A 5,556-nucleotide genomic window follows, 5' to 3' on the forward strand; every position below is an offset into this window, starting at 1 on the left:
TTCCCTTCTTGCCAAAGGGAGAGGGTGCATTAAGTGCTTCAGGAAATGGGGCCTTTGGAATGTGGGTTGTAGCAGATGGTGAACTAGTTGAAGAAGGTTTTGGATTTTCATGTGATATGGTCTGTTCCTCTTCTTCACCTTTCTTATTGTTACCCTTTCCAACCTTATTATCTATTATACGGCCACTCCTCAGGGTAGTCAAAGCATTGGCTTGCTCATGATTTAGTTGAGTTCCTTGAGCCACGTATTGTCCCCTTGGATTACTCATTGGTTGACTTGGAAGCTTACCTTCCTCTCGCTTGTTTAATGCATTAGCTAGTTGACCCATTTGGGATTCTAGCTTAGCAATTGATTGCGTGTGAGAGTGCAATAGTTGTGTGTTTGCCTCCAAATCTTGAAGGGCAGTCAACACCTTCTCCTCAAAGGCTGTATTTCTTTGGGTTGGAGGAGGAGGATGCTGAAATTGAGTTGAGGGACGGTAGAGATGAAAATTCTGAGGGTTTTGAAAATTTTGGGAGAAGGGTTGGGAGGTATTAGAAGCTTGCTGCCTCCAAGAAAAATTTGGATGATTCCGCCAACCCGGGTTATATGTATTGGAAAATGGGTCATTACCCGGTCTGGGCTGTGTTTGGGCAGCATTGATGTGTTCTTGCACGAGTTTAGGGAATTGGGGTGCTGAGGGGCACTCATGAATAGGATGCGATGGGCTAGAACTGATAGCACATACTTGTGCTTGGGAAGAGCTAACGACATGTCCTCCTATCATTAGTTGGTCAATCTTATGGGACAATGCATCTACCTTGCTAGACAGGTCCATAGAATGACTTATTTCACAAATGGCCCCTTTTCTTTGAAAATTCGGAGGTGCTTGACGAGAACATGAAGCATGGTGGAGGGAGTTTTCATTATGATTTTCAAATAGTTGCCATGCTTCATGCTCATTTCGAAGCATGAAAGTCCCCCCGCATGCAGCATCGATCATCTGACGGTTTCGTTCCGTCAAACCGTCATAGAAACATTGCACTAGCTGCCACTTAGGTATTTGATGATGAGGGCATTTACGAATTAGGTCCCAAAATCTCTCCCAAGTCTCATGAAATTCTTCTCCCTCGGTTTGGGAGAAGCTTGTAATGGCACGTCTAAACTGGTTCGTTCTTCCTATAGGGAAGTATTTTTTAAGGAATTCTTGTTGCATTTGATCCCAAGAACGAATCGAGTTAGCTTCTAAAATTCAGCCATTGTTTGGCTCTATCTTTAAAGGAGAAGGGGAATAACCTAAGTTTCAAGGCATCATCAGTGAAGTTCTGAATCTTGACAGTGGTGCAAATCTCAAGAAATTCATCTAAATGTTTGTATGGGTCTTCGTTGGTGAGCCCAAAAAAAGATGGGAGCATTTGGATCACACTAGACTTTATTTCATATTGTACAGCTGCTACCTCAGGTAATCGAATGCAAGATGGGGAAGTGTAAATAGTGGGAGTAAAGTACTTCCTCAGGAGTTTGGGTTGTTCTTCAGCCATCTTAAGAGGTGGGGATGATCCTAATGTTTTGATCTTAGCTCGAATGTTCCTAAGGGTTCGTTCTATTTCAGGGTCAAAAGGTAATAGGTTTCGTACTCTAGAACGACTACCTTGCATACACTAGTACTCGATCAATCAAACATGCAATAAAAGAGAAAAGCATATCCATCCTAGTCTTTGTCCTAAAATCACTAGACAGCTCCTAACTGGTTTGAAGAGGGCACCTAAGCCTCCAATCCGGTCTAATGAACCGAGTTGACCAGGTAAGCTCCCAGGTAAGTGGAGGGGTCACGATGCGTTCGCAAAGGTCCCACTTAAAACCCACTTGCTTCGAATAGATGAACTGTCTCTCTTATAGGGACAAAGCTTGCCTAGACATCAACTAAGCCACAGAGCGAAATCGGTGCAACTTTCGGTGATCTTCGTCCTATTGAGCTCGAATGTCCCTAGGGGCCAATGTCTAATTGATTTTAATTAAAGTGACACTATGTGAGATTGAGTTCACCTAAATTGGGCAAGAGTCCGGTGATGAAATCCGGTTCTTATCTTGTTGGGGTGATTGCCCTTACTAAGTGCAAATTAATTGGTGTATGTGTATCAGGCATGCATTCACACTTTTGCTGAAATTAAAATCAAACAATCACCACAAAATTTCAAGCTAATACTTAATTTAAATAAGAAAGGTTTAGAGGTTACCAAAGAAAATTTCCCCAGCAATTTAATTTTTTTTTTTTGGCAAACTTCTACAGCATTCCTTTTCCAGCAGTTCTCTTTTTGATCATCCCGGATTTTTCCTTCAATTCCTGATCAAATTAATCAAAAGAAAATTTAAAAAAAATTAGTAGAAGAGAAAAAAGAGATAAGAAAAGTAACAATAATAGAAAATAATTTTTTTATTTATATATATTTTTTTTGAAATTTTTTTTAATTAATTAATTTTTTTTAATGATAGAAAAAATAACTATGCTAGCAATCCCCGGCAACGGCGCCAAAAATTGATCGGTTCTTTCAAGTTCAAAAATAAACCACGCAATAGCACGTGTCCTGTAGGATAGTGATTACGGGTGTCGGTCCACAGGGATTGGAAACAAGTTATTTTTCTTTTAAAAATAAATCACGAAGAAGAATTTGCTAACTTGATTTAACTAAATTAATCTATGAGTACGAATTGAAATTTATCAAAGTAGATGGATCTAGGGTTTGGAATCCACCGCGTAGCATGGCATTAGGGATTGTGTTCTTAATTTTTATCTTTTGGAGAGGCATGCAAATTGGCTACAAGCCTTTTAAAATAAAAACATAAAGAGTTTTAGGAAAATCCATCTTCGGTATAGCATGAAGTGTCTACCTAAGTATGCTAATCTAGGGTGCAGCACACCTCATCTTCCTAGGCATGGATTATCTTAGACTACTTTAGCAAACACGAATAGTAAATGGCATGCTCAAGGTTTAAACATCATAAAAGAAATATTTCATTGAAGATAAGAATTTAAACAAGCTCCAAAATAATAAAAAAAAATAAGAACCACAATGCCCTGATACATTGCTAGGGCTTCATCCAGCCCTAGATTGGATGTTTAGCCAAGCATGGCTTCCGGACGACCTCCCATCTTCAAATGAAAGCCTTCACCTCCCATTATTCCCAATGTATCACAAAATATTCTCTTTCCCCCCTTTTTCTATCTTTTTTTATTTCTTTTTCTCTCTTTTCTCTCGGCTGGTGGCTTCTTTTCTTCCCGAAACAGGGGTCTCCCCTGTTTTTTTCTTCTCCACCGAGCTCCCGCTCCCACCGAACGCCTCAGCCCCTTTTATAGTGGATCAATGGCGTCAATCCGTGGAATGGCTGGATCTTGGGAGGGATCCGTGGAGCGCCGGATTGATTGTAGATGGCCGAAAAATGAAGCTGGCCGCTAGATCGACGGGAGGTGGAGGGAAGAAGATGAGATGGCCGCGGGATCGATGGGAGGTTGATGCGGAGTGTCTGGATCTCGGAGAAGCCGGGGACTCAGCTGTAGATAAATGCCGAGCTGGGTTTTCGGCTGTTGGGAGCCGATCACGGCTTGGTGCTGGGGATGAATCCGGACGGAAAGACGTTGCAGGTGTTCGGGTGCTGGGCGATTGCTGGATCGGAGGCGTTACGATCGGAAGAAGAGGCGGGGGATCCGGTCGCTGGCTGCACCGCGTGGGACTCGTGGCCAGAATGGGCTGATTGGAGGAATTGATTCTCGACGGTTGGACCGGCTCGTTGATTGCAGCGGAGGAGTGGTCGCTGGCGGAGCATCCGAGAATGAAGACGATGCCATAGTTGGATGTGGAAGACGTCCGACTGATTTCCCTCTTGGATTTGGCACGCGGCTGATGGAAGATCGGGTTGTTTTGATGGAAGGAAATGAGTGAGGCGGGATCACGGGAAGGATTGGCAGCGGAAGGAAGAAGATAAACAGTGGGATTTATAATATATATTATTATTTATTTATTTATTTATTTATTTATTTATTTTACACTGTTCATATGAACAGTGTTTTCACGGGACACTGTTCATATGAACAGTGAATCCAGTAATTCTTTCCGAAATTATTTTTATTTATTTTTTTTTTTAAATTATAAATTTTATATGAAGGCACGCAAGGAATTGGTTGCGAATTGATTTTGGGTTTGAGGTGGGTCATGATCGTTGATTTGCTTGAACTTACTCTCGAGCCCAATGTCGTTTAAATTTAATTTTTGCTAAACTGCTTCAGACTGGACTCAACAGGGCTAAAAGCAGGATCGTGACTTAATAAGAGGGTTAATCAAATATTTTCCTATACAATTATAACTTTTAATCTAATCAAGACCAAAGCCCATTTAATTATAACCTTAGCCGGGTCAATACAATCTCCTTATATGTTTTTCTATAGTTTTCATTAAAGATTGCAATCAAGAGAGAGACAAGTTCAGAATCTGGTTTAAGAAAAGAATTATTTACCTCTTACCATAATTTAAATTTAATTCAATGTTTATTCAATTTCATGGTAAAATATGTATTTATCAGTTTAAAAACATTGATAAGTGCTATAGAAAGATAAATTATTAAGCACTTATCACTGCGGCTGCCGAGCAGCAGCAACAAAAGGCCGAGCAGAAAGCGGCGGCTGTCGAGCAGCAACAGCAACAGGCTGAGAAGAAGAGAAGGGCAGCCAAAGCTCTGGTCGAAGCCAGACTCGCCCAAATCCGGGAGATGGAGGCCGAGCATGCCCGAACTCGTTCAGCCGCCAAAAGCTGCATCTCCGAGCTTAAAGATGCACTAGGTGGCTAGAGGCACGAAGTTGAAATTTTGAAGCTGAAGGCCGAGCGGCTTGGGAGGTGGTTAGAGGAGTAGGCTCGGGAGGCGGTCCAGAATTTTTGCCAGTCCGAGAAATACATGGACGAGCTGGCGGAGGGGGTGACTGACGCCATGATCCGGGGCTTTGAAAACTGTCGTGATCATGCTCAGAGGCTTTGCCCCGTAGTCGACTTCAGCAACCTTCGCCCTTGTTTGTCTAGAGCTATAGAGGCGGCGGTTGCAACTAAAGTAAGCGAGCCTGTTGAGGCACGCGAGCTCGTCGCCGATGTAATGGATGAGGATGCCGCGGGGCTGCTACTGAGGTCGGGACTAAAGCCGCTCCCGAAGTTGCTGTCAGGGCTGAAGCCCCTCCAGAGGTCAAGCCCAAAACTGAAGCCGCTCCTGAGGTTGGGCCCGAGGCTGCCCAAGCCATCTGAGCTTTGCCCCTTGTACTCATTTTTCTTCTTTTTCATTCTTGTAAGATCGGCTACTTAGGCCTTTTTGTAGTTGACCATTTTTGTACTTGGGCAAGTCGTCGATGACATTTGGCATTGTTATGTCGCAGTTGTGGGCTCGTGCCGTAGAAACAACCGGATCTTGTCAAATCCATTAAAGCATTTCAGAGATATTTCAAAAAAGTCCTAGAAGATAATTTTCATTGATAATACATTCTGAGATCAGAGTTCCAACCTGAAAGGGCTAAAGTCTCGTCTGGATGGTGTTGGTGATGCC

The 5,556-nt window shown here is 42.6% G+C and overlaps 1 non-coding gene across 1 annotated transcript; it reads left to right on the forward strand.

The window, feature by feature from the left end:
* The first annotated feature begins 1,040 nt into the window (after window positions 1-1,040).
* On the forward strand, window positions 1,041-1,146 carry LOC120104896. The gene has a single exon (XR_005507255.1). It is a non-coding gene; the product is annotated as a small nucleolar RNA R71 (small nucleolar RNA).
* The last annotated feature ends 4,410 nt before the right edge of the window (window positions 1,147-5,556 follow it).

This window comes from Phoenix dactylifera, unplaced genomic scaffold, assembly GCF_009389715.1.
Source record: "Phoenix dactylifera cultivar Barhee BC4 unplaced genomic scaffold, palm_55x_up_171113_PBpolish2nd_filt_p 000139F, whole genome shotgun sequence".
Lineage (NCBI taxonomy): Eukaryota > Viridiplantae > Streptophyta > Magnoliopsida > Arecales > Arecaceae > Phoenix > Phoenix dactylifera.